The sequence below is a fragment of the Aulonocara stuartgranti genome, assembly GCF_965226115.1.
Source record: "Aulonocara stuartgranti genome assembly, chromosome: 2".
Classification (NCBI taxonomy): Eukaryota; Metazoa; Chordata; class Actinopteri; order Cichliformes; family Cichlidae; genus Aulonocara; species Aulonocara stuartgranti.
In genome coordinates, this window is record NC_138940.1 from 18,145,948 (window position 1) to 18,164,565 (window position 18,618).

Below are 18,618 nucleotides of genomic sequence, written 5' to 3' on the forward strand. Positions count from 1 at the left end.
GTTTCCCATTCAAATGCATGTAACAGTGAGAAACACACTGTCTTGGCGAAATAAAGCGTTTTTCAACCACTTCATATAAATCGCTGTAACTTTTGATAGAAGACTCAGACAAACATGTTTATGGCTTTATCTTATAGAACTCAATATCCCCGTGCTGGGCAAACAGGTTTTGCAGCCGTTTGAGCTAAGATTTTAAAATTATTCACATAATGAAAACCTATACTTTGTTTCAGGCGAGTTTCCCATTCAAATGCATGTAACAGTGAGAAACGCATTGTCTTGGCGAAATAAAGCGTCTTTGAACAACTTCATATAAATCGCTGTAACTTTTGATAGAAGACTCAGACAAACATGTTTATGGCTTTATCTTATAGAACTCAATATCCCCGTGCTGGGCAAACAGGTTTTGCAGCTGTTTGAGCTAAGATTTTAAAATTATTCACATAATGAAAACCTATACTTTGTTTCGGGCGAGTTTCCCATTCAAATGCATGTAACAGTGAGAAACGCATTGTCTTGGCGAAATAAAGCGTCTTTGAACAACTTCATATAAATCGCTGTAACTTTTGATAGAAGACTCAGACAAACATGTTTATGGCTTTATCTTATAGAACTCAATATCCCCGTGCTGGGCAAACAGAACAGGTGTTGCAGCCGTTTGAGCTAAGATTTTAAAATTATTCACATAATGAAAACCTATACTTTGTTTCAGGCGAGTTTCCCATTCAAATGCATGTAACAGTGAGAAACGCATTGTCTTGGCGAAATAAAGCGTTTTTGAACAACTTCATATAAATCGCTGTAACTTTTGATAGAAGACTCAGACAAACATGTTTATGGCTTTATCTTATAGAACTCAATATCCCCGTGCTGGGCAAAAAGGTTTTGCAGCTGTTTGAGCTCAGATTTTCAAGTTATTCACATAATGAAAACCTATACTTTGTTTCAGGCGAGAACTCCATTCAAATGCATGTAATAGCGAGAAACGCACTGTCTTGACGAAATAAAGCGTTTTTATACAACTTCATATAAATCGCTGTAACTTTTGATAGATGACTCAGACACACATCTTTATGGCTTCATCTTATAGAATTCAATATCCCCGTGCTGGGCAAACAGGTTTTGCAGCTGTGTGAGCTAAGATGTTAAAGTTATTCACATAATGAAAACCTATACTTTGTTTCGGGCAAGTTCCCCATTCAAAATGCATGTAACAGTGAGAAACGCATTGTCTTGGCGAAATAAAGCGTTTTTGAACAACTTCATATAAATCGCTGTAACCTTTGATAGAAGACTCAGACAAACATGTTTATGGCTTTATCTTATAGAACTCAATATCCCTGTGCTGGGCAAACAGGTTTTGCAGCCGTTTGAGCTAAGATTTTAAAATTATTCACATAATGAAAACCTATACTTTGTTTCAGGCGAGTTTCCCATTCAAATGCATGTAACAGTGAGAAACGCATTGTCTTGACGAAATAAAGCGTCTTTGAACAACTTCATATAAATCGCTGTAACTTTTGATAGAAGACTCAGACAAACATGTTTATGGCTTTATCTTATAGAACTCAATATCCCCGTGCTGGGCAAACAGGTTTTGCAGCCGTTTGAGCTAAGATTTTAAAATTATTCACATAATGAAAACCTATACTTTGTTTCAGGCGAGTTTCCCATTCAAATGCATGTAACAGTGAGAAACACACTGTCTTGGCGAAATAAAGCGTTTTCGAACAACTTCATATAAATCGCTGTAACTTTTGATAGAAGACTCAGACAAACATGTTTATGGCTTTATCTTATAGAACTCAATATCCCTGTGCTGGGCAAACAGGTTTTGCAGCCGTTTGAGCTAAGATTTTAAAATTATTCACATAATGAAAACCTATACTTTGTTTCAGGCGAGTTTCCCATTCAAATGCATGTAACAGTGAGAAACGCATTGTCTTGGCGAAATAAAGCGAAATAATGTGGATGGTATTGGCCAGCACCACAGGCCAGCACCACAGGCCCTGGCGTAATGTGCATGTCCCCAGCCAACACCACTGGCCCTGTTGTAATGTGGATGGCATCAGCCAGTATCACAGGCCCTGGTGAAATGTGGATGTTTCCGGACAGCACCACAGGCCCTGGTGAAATGTGGATGTCCTCATCCAACACCACTGGCCCTGGTGTAATGTGGATGGCATCAGCCAGTATCACAGGCCCTGGTGAAATGTGGATGTTTCCGGACAGCACCACAGGCCCTGGTGAAATGTGGATGTCCTCATCCAACACCACTGGCCCTGGTGTAATGTGGATGGCATCAGCCAGTATCACAGGCCCTGGTGAAATGTGGATGTTTTCGGACAGCACCACAGGCCCTGGTGAAATGTGGATGTTTTCAGACAGCACCAGAGGCCCTGGTGTAATGTGAATGGCCTTAGCCAACAACATCAGCAGCACAGGCCCTGGTGTAATGTGAATGTCTTCAGCCAGTAGCACACGCCCTGGTGAAATGTGGATGTATTGGCCAGCACCACAGGCCCTGGTGAAATGTAAATGTCCTCAGCCAGTAGCACAGGCCCTGGTGTAATGTGGATGGCGTCATTTAACAACACTGTCCCTGGTGAAATATGGATGGTATTTGTCAGCACCACACACCTTGGTGTAATGTGAATGGCCTTAGCCAACACCACTGGTCCTGGTGAAATGTGCATGATATCTGTCAGCACCCCAGGCCCAGGTGTAATGTGGATGTCATCAACGAGCAGCAGAGGCCCTGGTGGGGTGAAGATGGCCTCACAGGAAGCACTGTCCCTGGTGTAATGTGAATGGTAGAAGCCGGCATCAAAGACCGTGATGTAATGTGGATGGCCTCAGAGATCAACAGTGGCCCTGGTGAAATGTGGTTTATATTGTCCAGCACCACCGGCCCTGGTGTAATGTGAATGTCCTAAGCCAGTAGCACAGGCCCTTGTGTATTGTGGATGTCATCAGCCAGCAACACAAGCCCTGGTGAAATGTGGATGGCCTTATCCAGCACCACAGGCCCTGGTGTGGTGATGATGGCCTCTTAGGAAGAACTGTCACTGGTGTAATTTGGATGGCCTCATCCAACAGTACGGGCCTTGGTGTGGTGAAGATGGCCTCACAGGAAGCACTGTCCCTGGTGTAATGTGAATGGTAGAAGCCGGCATCAAAGACCGTGATGTAATATGGATGGCCTCATCCAACAACACTGGCCCTGGTGAAATGTGGATGGTATTGGCCAGCACCACAGGCCCTGGCGTAATGTGAAACTCTTCAGCCAGTAGCACAGGCCCTTGCGTATTGTGGAACGCATCAGCCAGCAACACAAGCCCTGGTGAAATGTGGATGGTAACATCGAGTAGCACAGGCCCTGGTGTGGTGATGATGGCCTCACAGGAAGCACTGTCCCTGGTGTACTGTGGATGGCCTCATCGAACAACACTTGCCCTGGTGAAATGTGGATGGTATTGGCAAGCAGCACAGGCCCTGGTGTAATGTGAATGTCCTCAGCCAACACCACTGGCCCTGGTGTAATGTGAATGGCATCAGCCAGTATCACAGGCCCTTGTGTTTTGTGGATGTCATCAGCCAGCAACACAATTCCTGGTGAAATGTGGATGTTTTCAGAAACCACCACAGGCCCGAGTGTAATGTGGATGTCATCAACGAGTATCACAGGCCCTGATGTAAAGTGGATGGTATCATCGAGTAGCACAGGCCCTGGTGTAATGTGGATGGCCTCATCCAGCACCACATGCCCTGGCGTAATGTGAAAGTCTTTAGCCAGTAGCACAGGCCCTTGCGTATTGTGGAACGCATAAGCCAGCAACACAAGCCCTGGTGAAATGTGGATGGTATCATGGAGTAGCACAGGCCCTGGTGTAATGTGCATGGCATCAACGAGTAGCACAGGCCCTGGTGAAATTTAATTGGTCTAAGCCAGCAACACAGGCCCTTGTGTAATGTAGATGGCCTCAGAAAGCAGTACAGGCCCTGGTGTGGTGAATATGGCCTCACAGCAAGCAGTGGCCCTGATATAATGTGGATGGCATCAGGCACTAGCAAAGACCCTGGTCTGGTGAAGATGTTCTCACAGGTAGCACTGGATCTGGTGTAATGTTAATGGCATCAGGCAGTAGCACAGACCCTGGTCTGGTGAAGATGGTGTCAGACAGAAAGCACAGGCCCTGGTGTGGTGAAGACAGCCTCACAGGGAGCACTGGCACTGGTGAAACATGGATGGCCTCAGCAGCACCACAGGCCCTGGTGTGGTGATGATGGCCTCACAGGAAGCACTGGCAGTGGTGTAATGTGGATGGCCTCAGCCAACAACACTGACCCTGGTGAAATGTGGATGTCATCATCCAGCAACACAAGCCCTGGTGAAATGTGGATGGTTTCGGAAAGCACAGCATGCCCTGGTGTAATATGGATGGCATGAGCCAACAACTCAGGCCCTGGTGAAATCAGGATGGTATCAGCCAGAAGCACAGGTCCTGGTGTGGTGAATATGTCCTCACAGGGAGCAGTGGCCCTGGTGCAATGTGGATGGCCTCAGCCAGCAACGCAAGCCTTTGTATATTGTGGATGGGATCAGCCACCAACACAGGCCCTGGTGAAATGTAGATGTCCTCAGCCAGTAGCACAGGCCCTGTTGTAATGTGGATGGCCTCATCTAACAACACTGTCCTTTGTTAAATGTGCATGATATCGGTCAGCAGCACAGGGCCAGGTGTAATGTGGATGGCATCAATGAGCGGCAGAGGCCCTGGTGGGGTGAAGATGGCCTCACAGGAAGCACTGGCCCTGGTGTAATGTGGATGGTAGAAGTCGGCGTCACAGGCCGTGATGTAATGTGGATGGCCTCAGCCAAAAGCACAGGCCCTGGTCTGGTGAAGATGGCCTCAAAGGAAGCACTGTCCCTGGTGTAATGTGAATGTCCTCAGCCAACACCACTGGCCCTGGTGTGATGTTGATGGCATCAGCCATGAACACAGGCCCTGGTGAAATGTAGTTGGCCTCAGCCATGACCACAGGCCCTGGTGAAATGTAAATGTCCTCAGCCAGTAGTACAGGCCCTGTTGTAATGTGGATGGCCTCATCTAACAACACTGTACTTGGTTTAATGTGCATGATATCGGTCAGCAGCACAGGGCCAGGTGTAATGTGGATGGCATCAATGAGCAGCAGAGGCCCTGGTGAGGTGAAAATGGCCTCACAGGAAGCACTGTCCCTGGTGTAATGTGAATGTCCTCAGCCAACACCACTGGCCCTGGTGTAATGTGGATGGCATCAGCCATGACCACAGGCCCTGGCCTCAGCCTACTACATTTCAGGCCCTGGTGAAATGTAAATGTCCTCAGCCAGTAGCACAGGCCCTGTTGTAATGTGGATGGCCTCATTTAATAACACTGTCCCTGGTGAAATATGGATGGTATTGATCAGCACGACACACCCTGGTGTAATGTGAATGGCCTTTGCCAACACCACTGGCCCTGGTGAAATGTGGATGGCATCAACGAGCAGCAGAGGCCCTGTTGGGGTGAAGATGGCCTCGCAGGAAGCACTGTCCCTGGTGTAATTTGGATGGCCTCAGCCAACAACAGTGGCCCTGGTGAAATGTGGTTGATATTGGCCAGCACCACTGGCCCTGGTGTAATGTGAATGTCCTAAGCCAGTAGCACGGCCCTTGCGTATTGTGGATGTCATCAGCCAGCAACACAGGCCCTGGTGAAATGTGGATGGTATCATCGAGTAGCACAGGCCCTGGTGTAATGTGGATGGCCTTATCCAGCATCACATTCCCTGGTGTGGTGATGATGGCCTCAAGGGAAGCACTGTCCCTGGTGTAATGTGGATGGCCTCATTGAACAACACTTGCCCTGGTGAAATGTGGATGGTATTGGCAAGCAGCACAGGCCCTGGTGTAATGTGAATGTCCTCAGCCAACACCACTGGCCCTGGTGTAATGTGAATGGCATCAGCCAGTATCACAGGCCCTTGTGTTTTGTGGATGTCATCAGCCAGCAACACAATTCCTGGTGAAATGTGGATGTTTTCAGAAACCACCACAGGCCCGAGTGTAATGTGGATGTCATCAACGAGTATCACAGGCCCTGATGTAAAGTGGATGGTATCATCGAGTAGCACAGGCCCTGGTGTAATGTGGATGGCCTCATCCAGCACCACATGCCCTGGCGTAATGTGAAAGTCTTTAGCCAGTAGCACAGGCCCTTGCGTATTGTGGAACGCATAAGCCAGCAACACAAGCCCTGGTGAAATGTGGATGGTATCATGGAGTAGCACAGGCCCTGGTGTAATGTGGATGGCCTCATCCAGCACCACATGCCCTGGTGTGGTGATGATGGCCTCACAGGAAGCACTGTCCCTGGTGTAAAGTGGATGGCCTCATCCAACAACACTGGCCCTGGTAAAAATGTGGATGGTAACCGCCAAAACCACAGGCCCTGATGTAATGTGCATGGCATCAACGAGTAGCACAGGCCCTGGTGAAATTTAATTGGTCTAAGCCAGCAACACAGGCCCTTGTGTAATGTAGATGGCCTCAGAAAGCAGTACAGGCCCTGGTGTGGTGAATATGGCCTCACAGCAAGCAGTGGCCCTGATATAATGTGGATGGCATCAGGCACTAGCAAAGACCCTGGTCTGGTGAAGATGTTCTCACAGGTAGCACTGGATCTGGTGTAATGTTGATGGCATCAGGCAGTAGCACAGACCCTGGTCTGGTGAAGATGGTGTCAGACAGAAAGCACAGGCCCTGGTGTGGTGAAGACAGCCTCACAGGGAGCACTGGCACTGGTGAAACATGGATGGCCTCAGCAGCACCACAGGCCCTGGTGTGGTGATGATGGCCTCACAGGAAGCACTGGCAGTGGTGTAATGTGGATGGCCTCAGCCAACAACACTGACCCTGGTGAAATGTGGATGTCATCATCCAGCAACATAAGCCCTGGTGAAATGTGGATGGTTTCGGAAAGCACAGCATGCCCTGGTGTAATATGGATGGCATGAGCCAACAACTCAGGCCCTGGTGAAATCAGGATGGTATCAGCCAGAAGCACAGGTCCTGGTGTGGTGAATATGTCCTCACAGGGAGCAGTGGCCCTGGTGCAATGTGGATGGCCTCAGCCAGCAACGCAAGCCTTTGTATATTGTGGATGGGATCAGCCACCAACACAGGCCCTGGTGAAATGTAGATGTCCTCAGCCAGTAGCACAGGCCCTGTTGTAATGTGGATGGCCTCATCTAACAACACTGTCCTTTGTTAAATGTGCATGATATCGGTCAGCAGCACAGGGCCAGGTGTAATGTGGATGGCATCAATGAGCAGCAGAGGCCCTGGTGGGGTGAAGATGGCCTCACAGGAAGCACTGGCCCTGGTGTAATGTGGATGGTAGAAGTCGGCGTCACAGGCCGTGATGTAATGTGGATGGCCTCAGCCAAAAGCAGAGGCCCTGGTCTGGTGAAGATGGCCTCAAAGGAAGCACTGTCCCTGGTGTAATGTGAATGTCCTCAGCCAACACCACTGGCCCTGGTGTGATGTTGATGGCATCAGCCATGAACACAGGCCCTGGTGAAATGTAGTTGGCCTCAGCCATGACCACAGGCCCTGGTGAAATGTAAATGTCCTCAGCCAGTAGTACAGGCCCTGTTGTAATGTGGATGGCCTCATCTAACAACACTGTACTTGGTTTAATGTGCATGATATCGGTCAGCAGCACAGGGCCAGGTGTAATGTGGATGGCATCAATGAGCAGCAGAGGCCCTGGTGAGGTGAAAATGGCCTCACAGGAAGCACTGTCCCTGGTGTAATGTGAATGTCCTCAGCCAACACCACTGGCCCTGGTGTAATGTGGATGGCATCAGCCATGACCACAGGCCCTGGCCTCAGCCTACTACATTTCAGGCCCTGGTGAAATGTAAATGTCCTCAGCCAGTAGCACAGGCCCTGTTGTAATGTGGATGGCCTCATTTAACAACACTTTCCCTGGTGAAATATGGATGGTATTGATCAGCACGACACACCCTGGTGTAATGTGAATGGCCTTTGCCAACACCACTGGCCCTGGTGAAATGTGGATGGCATCAACGAGCAGCAGAGGCCCTGTTGGGGTGAAGATGGCCTCGCAGGAAGCACTGTCCCTGGTGTAATTTGGATGGCCTCAGCCAACAACAGTGGCCCTGGTGAAATGTGGTTGATATTGGCCAGCACCACTGGCCCTGGTGTAATGTGAATGTCCTAAGCCAGTAGCACGGCCCTTGCGTATTGTGGATGTCATCAGCCAGCAACACAGGCCCTGGTGAAATGTGGATGGTATCATCGAGTAGCACAGGCCCTGGTGTAATGTGGATGGCCTTATCCAGCATCACATTCCCTGGTGTGGTGATGATGGCCTCAAGGGAAGCACTGTCCCTGGTGTAATGTGGATGGCCTCATCCAACAACACTGGCCCTGGTGAAATGTGGATGGTATTGGCCAGCACCACAGGCCCTGGCATAATGTGAAAGTCTTTAGCCAGTAGCACAGGCCCTTGGGTATTGTGGAACGCATCAGCCAGCAACACAAGACCTGGTGAAATGTGGATGGTATCATCGAGTAGCACAGGCCCTGGTGTGGTGATAATGGCCTCACAGGAAGCACTGTCCCTTGTTTAATGTGGATGGCCTCATCCAACAGTACGGGCCCTGGTAAAAATGTGGATGGTAACCGCCAAAACCACAGGCCCTGGTGTAATGTGCATGGCATCAACGAGTAGCACAGGCCCTGGTGAAGTTTAATTGGTCTAAGCCAGCAAAAAAGGCCCTTGTGTAATGTAGATGGCCTCAGAAAGCAGTACAGGCCCTGGTGTGGTGAAGATGGCCTCAAAGGAAGCACTGGCAGTGGTGTAATGTGGATGGCCTCAGCCAACAACACTGACCCTGGTGAAATGTGGATGGCATCATCCAGCACCACAGGCCCTGGTGTGGTGATGATGGCCTCAAAGGAAGCACTGGCAGTGGTGTAATGTGGATGGCCTCAGCCAACAACACTGACCCTGGTGAAATGTGGATGGCATCATCCAGCAACACAAGCCCTGGTGAAATGTGGATGGTTTCGGACAGCACCACATGCCCGGGTGTAATATGGATGGCATGAGCCAGCAACGCAGGCCCTGGTAAAATCAGTATGGTATCAGCCAGAAGCACAGGCCCTGGTGTGGTGATAATGGCCTCACAGGAAGCACTGTCCCTTGTTTAATGTGGATGGCCTCATCCAACAGTACGGGCCCTGGTAAAAATGTGGATGGTATCAGCCAGAAGCACAGGCCCTGGTGTGGAGAATATGGCCTCACAGGGAGCAGCGGCCCTGGTGCAATGTGGATGGCTTCAGCCAGCAACGCAGGCCTTTGTATATTGTGGATGGGATCAGCCACCAACACAGGCCCTGGTGAAATGTGAATGTCCTCAGCCAGTAGCACAATCCCTGGTGTAATGTGGATGGCCTCATCTAACAACACTGTCCCTGGTTAAATGTGCATGATATCGGTCAGCAGCACAGGGCCAGGTGCAATGTGGATGGCATCAATGAGCAGCAGAGGCCCTGGTGGGGTGAAGATGGTGTTAAGGTTCAAATATTGAGGAAGGAGAGTACAAACAACCATGGTCCAGAAGATCTTGGTCAAACAATTGATTTTAATGAATACACACGTGGGAAGAATAATCTGTACGCAGACAGGAATTAATCTTCGACTTAATCAAAGCATACACAGATTTTTATAGGTATCAGGGTTTGAATTAAGGACGCCCCTTCATATGTCACAGACAGAATATATACATACGTCAAATCAAAACCACAATGACTTTTAACACAGTTTAAAAGAACGTTGTCTTCGTCTCGTCTGGAACACGAGCGCCACATCCTTCCAGACGCTGTTCCTCTTTCCAGAGACAAACATGACCAACTTCTCATCTATAAATGAGTCTAACTAGTGTGTGTGTGTGTATGTGTTGACCTTACATGCCCTCTTATCTCACCCGTTGCACTTCTGACCTTTTACCAGACCAGAGGCTCATCCTTATGTGTAATAACCTAACTGAAACTACTATGTACTATGTTGAATAAATGTTTTAATCAAGAACCTCTACTAAGGGCTTAGTAAAAGAATATAAAAGTATAACAGACAATTTGAATAACATAGTAATTCAAATAGCCTCGTCTAACCTGCTCAGAATAACTTAGACTCTGCTTTCACTTCTGCAAACTCTCTGCAACTTCCTGTCAACTGCTGCACTTAGTCTTTCTAAAAGACACACACTGTTTAAACCTCTGAATACAATATCAATGCTGCAGATTCTATTATTAATGCAAGGGTAATGATGATAATTATTTAACAATAGCAGTAAAATAATTTCCCTGCTCCACACTCCCTCTCTCGACCTCTGGAACACCAGAGGTCGCAATACATGTGTCCTCGCTCTGATCCTCTCTTGTCTCGGGCCTCCAGGATCCTCACCCCTCTGTGATCGCCGAGATCTTCTGCAAAGGAAACAAAACACCTTTTCCTGCATCTCCCTAACTTATCATATTTGGGACTCTTTAATCAAAAGCCTGATCCTAATATTAGATTATTCTGTTATTATATGTTACCTTATATATGTAATCAAAGTAGTTGAATTAGAATACTGCTGTAGATCACATTATACCCTTTAATATAGAGTGTGTGAGCTGTATGTAGTGTAGTTCTCATTATACTTTTGAGTTAACAGAACATATTCACATATTAGTTCATTAGATAAATGTGCATCACTCTGTATCCTTGATCCGCTGGGAATGTGTTACACTGTTTTCTTGACATGCTTAATTGTTGAATCATGAAGAGAAGGTTGTAAGCAGGAGACTCTGTGTCTAAAGACAGGGGAGGGAGATAGACCACATTCCACACCCCCACCTTACAGAAAGCAGAGAAACAACTGCCGAGGTCATAACTTAGGCGCTGTAACAGAGAAAAAATGTGATGTTTTGGCTTTTACGACTAGCTGGGGGCCACTAGAGACTATAAAAAGCTGAGCAACCCGTCACCATTTTGAGACATGTGCCTGACCCTCTGGTAGCATCTCTCCCGTCCGGACGTTGTAATGCTCTGACTGTTGAATTGTATGGAAATAAATGATTGTTGATTGAGCATTGATACACCGAGTATTGTCCCTCCTTCAGCCCAAAGATTCAAAGAATTGGGAGATTTCAACAACTTGGTGCCGTGTGACCCGGATCTTTGGTGTGCTGAGGAGGTGTAGATTTGGCCTTTGGTGAGATCGTGGGGCAAAGTGAACAGAAGGCCGGCCTAAAACAGAAAGGTAAGCACAGCCTGTTGTATTATAAATACCAAATGTGCATATTGGGCTTTCCAAATTAATCTGTTCGCTGAGTCACATGTATTTTCACAGTAAATTTGTCGGTGTCTGGTTTTTGGCGCAAGATACTAACAACATAAGTTGAGGCTGAATTCCAGTGTGTTAAATAAACTGCTTCTACCGAGATACTAATAACATACTACGTTGGACTAGTTGCAGTAAACTGCTTCTACCGAGATACTAATAACATACTACGTTGGACTAGTTGCAGCCACTTTACCTTCCACATTTAATTTTGTCTAATACTGGCTTCTGTAGCAATAATACGTTAGAATTTCTTCTGAAGACGTGGCCATTAGTCCAGTACATTGAAGTCGAGGTTTGTTTATTTTGTTTATGGTGTCAGTGACGTCCTGGCTTTTGCCGGCTATGAAATAGAAGTTGATTTAAGGAAAAGCAGATGCTGGCTTCACGGTGCAGTTGAACGCTGGCAACGCGAGAGCGAAACACGTCCGTAGGTTTGGTTTATGATACGGCCGTGTTCCGGTGGTGCGGCCGTGAAGTGCAGTAGTGGTTGGTGCTAGTTTTAGTACATTGGATAGAGGTTTGACGGTGGTTTGTGGCGTCAGTCGAGTTTTAAGGGCTGCGGTCATAATACAAAGTAAAATTTTAAGTACATAGAGCAACACCTGGTTTATGATGTCAGGTATAACTTCGGGGATGCAAGCATCACTTTTATGATGCGACTTTGCCCCGTTGTGGCGGTCATAAGCGCAGAGAAAGGGGTATTTTGGTCTATGGTGCAGTGTGCTTTAAGAAGATCTAATAGTTGAGCTCAGAGGTTTCTGTGCAAATTTCTGCTGATGAGAGGCGCTCTCTGTGTGTCACACTGATGGTGTAACGCGCTGTGTGTGTAAGGCACGCTCTGGCCGTGGGTGAGGCGCGCTCTGAGTGTGCTTTTTGTGTGTGTGAAGTCTGAACACAGTGACAGTGACGGTTGATGTGGTTTTTTTTTTGTTTTGTTTTTTTTGTTTTTTTTGTTTAAATGACATCAGAAACAGCAGTATGCGACATTACGTGATGGCAGAGCTTCAGTTCATCCTTTGTCATTTTTTTTTTTTTTTTTTAATAAATAGGACAGGGGGAATGAATGAGAGAAAGAGGGGGAGAGAAAGAAAGAAAACCAAAGGGGAGAAGAGACGGTGAGAAGGGGGGGGGGAAGAGAGAGAAAAAAAAAAGAACTCCTGGGTCACCTGTATGGAGAAAAAAAACAAAAAACAAAAAAAACAAACAGAGGAGACAGCAAACAACAAAGAGCAACATAATAATAGAGAAAACAAAGCACCATCACAATAAACTAGCTAGTCATAGATATCAATATTTACTAAATAATAAACGATATTGTGCAGCACGCAAGATAGACAGCGCACAGTGTGCTTTGAGGCAGCAGCCAAGAAAGCTTTAGTCCGCGTCTGTGAATACCCATGTGTGCATACCTGTGTGGATCAGCATGCTTGCATTCCAAAGGTTTCTCCATGTAATGATCTGCTAGGGAGTGTGGGGGGGCCACAGCCCCGTCCTCCAGGGTGTGAAGTGGGTATGGAGGAGATCAAAACTCCAGACATCCAGAGGCCCCCAGAACACAAGAGACCATGGAAGACCAACAGAGGGGCAGCCGCGCCACTGTTCCAGTAAGAGCTGAGGAGAGTCCCAGATGAGGGCTCGCCCAGCAGCCGCGGAGCAGAAGTCAGGGGGAGTTGCAGTGACGCGCCCGTGAGCTCCGCCGGCCCCCAGCTGTGCCTGAGTGACCGAGCCCCAGGCCGAGAGGCCGGGGGCACCCCACCTCCAAAGGGGCCCGAGCGAGCCCCAGGCCCCAGGCCCCGACAAGCGGCCGCCAAGGAGTGAGCCGGTGTGTACCCGGACGCCCACCCCCAGATACAAAGAACCACCAACACACCGACACCTGAGGGAGTCCGCCACCGGCAGGGGAAGTGGTGGTGGGTGGAGATAGGCCTCCAAACCTTGGAGGGCCTGAGGTGTCCCCAGAGAGGTGGCGTCTGATACCCAACCTGACATATAGACACAGACAGACGGGCACACACAGACACAAACATCCATTCCCACCCTCATGCTCTCATATGCACTCACTCCACACTCAACCAACGTGGAGACAGACATAAAGAGACGCTGTACACACAATCACACTCCCCAAGCGTACTCTACAAACCGGGTCTAGGTACCCTTGCCCCTGGAGGGGGGAATTGCACCCAGACCCAGGTGGTGTTACCCTTTTCCCTGCGGTGGGGTGCAGTGTGCTTTAAGAAGATCTAATAGTTGAGCTCAGAGGTTTCTGTGCAAATTTCTGCTGATGAGAGGCGCTCTCTGTGTGTCTCACTGATGGTGTAACGCGCTGTGTGTGTAAGGCGCGCTCTGGCTGTGTGTGAGGCATGCTGAGTGTGTTTCTGTGTGTGAAGTCTGAACACAGTGACAGTGACGGTTGATGTGTTTGATTAGGAGGACATTAGAGCAAAGACACATTTTAGGATCAAAGGTTGATGCCTAGTGTACCTGTGGAAATAATTTTGCCCTAGGAGTGGCGACCCTCCTGTTCGTGGACGCGCGGCCAGGACCGGCGGCGTCCGGGTGCCGAGGTGGTGACTTGGGGAGGTGAGGGCCCCCGCATAGCTACGGAAATAACACTGGAACGGCCGTGTAATCACAGGTTCACATTTATTCCGGACTAGAACGAGACACATTTTGCGAACAAAGGTTGAGTCTAGATTAGTAAAGAAATATAAAAAGGTTGAATTCCTCGTTTCAGTGGTTGAAATTGTTGTGTGCCTGTCCCCTGACGAGTGTGAAATTAAAATAAAGAGGGAATTTGGAGCCACATAGAGATAGACGGGCATAATTGGGTGTATTACTCTGTGGTGTAATAAAAATAAAAAAGAGAGATAGTAAGAGGTGTGCAGTGGAGAATTATGGAGGAGTACAGAGAGGAATGTGTTGGGAGACTAGCGTACAGTTTACGCTGTCAAGGTAGGCGGGTTGCCTGCTTATCTGTTTAACAGTGATGAAAATGAAATTAAATAAATCTCTTAGTGTGTTAATACAGGAAGCTGCGGACCTGGACCAACAAGCACAGCGGCCGAAGCAAAATTATAGGTAATGGGAACCACACCCAGCACGAATCAGCAGCTGTGAAAAAGACAGCAGCGAGGAGAGAATTAGAGGAGAAATTAAGAGAAGTTTTAACACATAAAATTGGGGCCAACGGACTTGTGGAGGTTGGGAAGGCATCCGGAGCATCACAACAAAAAGGTGAAACAAAAACACACAAGCAGAGAAATCTGAGAGAAAGGCTCCTTTTAAGGTAACGCCTAGTTTGAGAAAAGATAAAATTAACCTGCTTTTATACAAATGCACATACACGCAATGAAGAAACAGCTTACACTCATGAACACGTGAAGATTTTCCAGCAAGGTTAAAGAAAAATTAACATACTTAAATGATGAAGTCTATACATTACTGACAAAGAAACCCTCTGGGTTGCAGGACAACAATTTAACTAAAAAAAAAAAAAAGGAACACTGGTCTAACCAACCAGGCAAGACGCAACAAATTTAGTGGTAAAAAGAGTCAAATTGTGACATGTTTTCTGTTGATTGATTAATAAAAGTGATTACTGAATGAAAGAAAATTCCTTTTTTGGGTTTTTAAACATGATCTTAAGAATTTTAACAGGTGCATGTTGTCCTGTCAACTTGGTGGGTTAGGAGTTGATTATATCGGGAGAGAAAAAACAAAAAAAAGGGGGAGAGAAGGCTGACACAGGGCCTGGTCCCGGTGTGTCTCCCCTCTGAATAACACAGCCAACACAACATCATTTTCCTGTTCGTTTGTTTTTGTTTTGTTTTGTTTTTGTTTTTTCTGTACATATTTAATTACAGGCTGCTTTGCCGGCCCTGAAAGCCGAGGCTGACTGGACTCCTGCTCTCCCCCATACGTGACACTGACCAAATGCTGCAACAGCTGGACCCACAACAACGACCTGAGAATGTCAACAGACCTGCAGGAATGTGATCTCATGCAGCCGAGACGGAGAGCACTAAACCTAAGGCCCGTTTCACTACACGGGGGAAAATTCCCAGACTGCGTCAGCTGACAGAGCTGTGACGAGACGCCCGCCAAGCCCGAATGAAAAGTAAGGCCGAGCGAAAGAATGCTGACCTTGATAACTTTGCATTCACACTGTGCAGGACAGTGATGGACCAACACGGATGATCGGGTGGCGAAAAAGGGCGTGACCGAGACAAGAGGAGTAACTGAGGACAGAAGGCACCTCAGAATGGACAAAAACACAGAAGAAGATGCAGGTTTCACCTGCGGTGAACATCGACACTGGAGAAAGGACTGCCCCAATTGGGGTCAGAACCAGGACGGACTGAATTTTGAGCAGCAGCAATGGTCGCAAACAAACTGAAAAGGAGGGGGGCAGGACCCCAGGGCATGCTTCAGGCCGTGGTTTACCCAGAACACCAGAACAGGAAAGTGATGAACACAAACACCCACACAAACACACACATCTACATGCACTGACTCAGAATGAAGAGAAACAAACACACACACACACACACACACACACACACACACACACACATTGGAATGCTGATTCACTGAGAAGTGATCCACATACACACACACACACACACACGCTGATGCAATGAAGAATGCTTTGCTTATGCTGATATGCAAAATGCTGCACACAAACATCCCAATGCATAATTTTTATGAGGAGCCATTGATTACTTAGAATGTGTTATATGTCACCTAGAAGGCATTTATGTAGATTTTAGGAATAAGCTCTAAAACGGTTTGGTTATGAAAACAATGTCTGTGCGTGATGTCTGTTTATGGCTCAAGGCCTTGACTGAATTCTTTGCTGTGCTTCACACAGCCCTGATGAGGAACAGTGGCACAGAGTGAAATTGATGAATTAATAGTGTAAGGTTAGGTTGGAGTACGGCATTTTCTGTGATTGGGAGATTTCAACACTAATTATCTTCTTAACTTATTGACTTTTTTACATATATTTTTCAACGTTACTCATCCCTTTAAAACTCTTCAAGCGCTGCTTTCACGTCCGGTTGCTTGCTCTATTTTCCCTTATCTGATCATCAACTTCCTGTACACAAACTGTCGCTGCTCAACAAGAAAATCATTATAAGCGCCTATTCTACTAAAAGCTCCAAAAGAAAACAACCACTTTAATCAATTACGTTTAAGCATATAAGAGAAACAACTCCTGTGTGTTAACACTAACTTCATTTTAACCTCACATTTCCTATGTTATAACCTGTTTTGGTATAGCCTTTTTATTTCATTTTGCTCCTTTTAATGTAAAAATACGTTCTAATTCTAGTTTATCAGACGTAACCAAAATATATGCTTTCCTTCCTCTTTGGTCCTTCTTTAAGTTCAGTTAAAAGCTAAATGAATTTTAGGCCTTTTCCCTGGAATCCATACTTTCATGTGTGTTTCTGGACTCTGTGTCTGTAAGGGCGTGCAATCCTTCACTTCAACTCATATCATCCTCACAGTAGATTGGCTAATCATAGCGCTAGCCAAAGGCTCGTGACCCTCAAGAGACGAATTGAGCCACAACTCCTTTAAAGGCACAAAATGCAATAAGTATAAAAATCATTTCTACGTATAAGCTCTCCCCTTTATCCTAAAAATAAATCTATGCAATATCTGTATGTGTAAGCCTACATTATAACCACTTCTTCTAGACATCCAAAAAAGAAATCAAACCTTTTCTACTCCTTCAACCCTCACTAATTTTCCCCCAAAGCATATCTTTTTGTCCACGTGTCCCCCAATTTCCCTCTAAGATTTGTATACAGCTTTAAAACACTGGCATTGTATCTTCTAAACAGGATTCAGTTCACTTTAATCCTTTGACCTTAACATAAAAATAACAGTTTCAGTTTTACCATATCCAAATGATCAAAAAACCCAAAAAGTCCTAAAATGATCCTAAATTATTACACAATTAAATTAATAAACCCTAAACCCCCCTTTATTTTGACACATGAAATGTGTGAAAATACTATACAAAACTAAAAATGCTCAGTTTTCCCCACTCATGATCCAATCTATGTCATAAAAATAAACTTAAAACAGAACAGTTATCAGTCATGTATTTCTTCAATTAATGGTAACATGAGTTATATCAAAAAACGTTTCCCCTTTAGCATTTGGCATTCCCCCAACAATATACTATAACCCCATAATCTAACCCCAGTCAATAAAACAGAAACTTTCTCTGGTAAAAGCAAATTGTTTGTCCACATTTATTCATTCACACCTTCATCCAGTCACGCATTCACTCACATGCAGTCACACCATATTTTTTGCTAATAGTGGAGCCTCCCGCGCAAGTGATCAGATTCTCCACCCTCAGCAAAATGAGCTCATTTATTTGTTTCATTTTGTCACAGTAAAATAGTTCTTTATGCTTTTGGGCTGGATTGACTTGCTACAATCCTTTTAGACAGGGACTTACGACCTGATCAGGTCCCCACAGGTAGCTTTCTCCTCAGCCAGTTGTAATCTGGAAAGCCCACCTTATATTTGCTCTATAATGGTTTGTATCATATCTATCTAATAGACTCCAGTTTGTACATGTAAATGGAGAGTCCTCTTCACACACTGAGGTTAATTATGGAGTTCCACAGGTTCAGTGCTAGGACCAATTCTGTTTACACTATAAATGCATCCCCTAGGCAGCATCATTAAAAGACATAGCATACAATTTCACTGCCATGCAGATGACACCCAGCTCTATCTGTCCATGAAGCCAGATAACACACACCAATTAGTTAAACTGCAGGAATGTCTTAAAGACATAAAGACCTGGATGGCCGCTAACTTTCTGCTTCTTAATTCAGATAAAACTGAGGTTATTGTACTCGGCCCTGAAAAGCCTAGAAATATGGTATCTAACCAGATTCTTACTCTGGATGGCATTACCTTGGCCTCCAGTAACGCTGTGAGGAACCTTGGAGTAATTTTTGACCAGGATATGTCCTTCAACGCACGTATTAAACAAATATGTAAGACTGCGTTCTTCCATTTGCGCAACATCTCTAAAGTTAGAAAGATCCTGTCTCAGAGTGACGCTGAAAAACTAGTTCATGCATTTATTACTTCCAGGCTGGACTACTGCAATTCATTATTATCAGGATGTCCAAA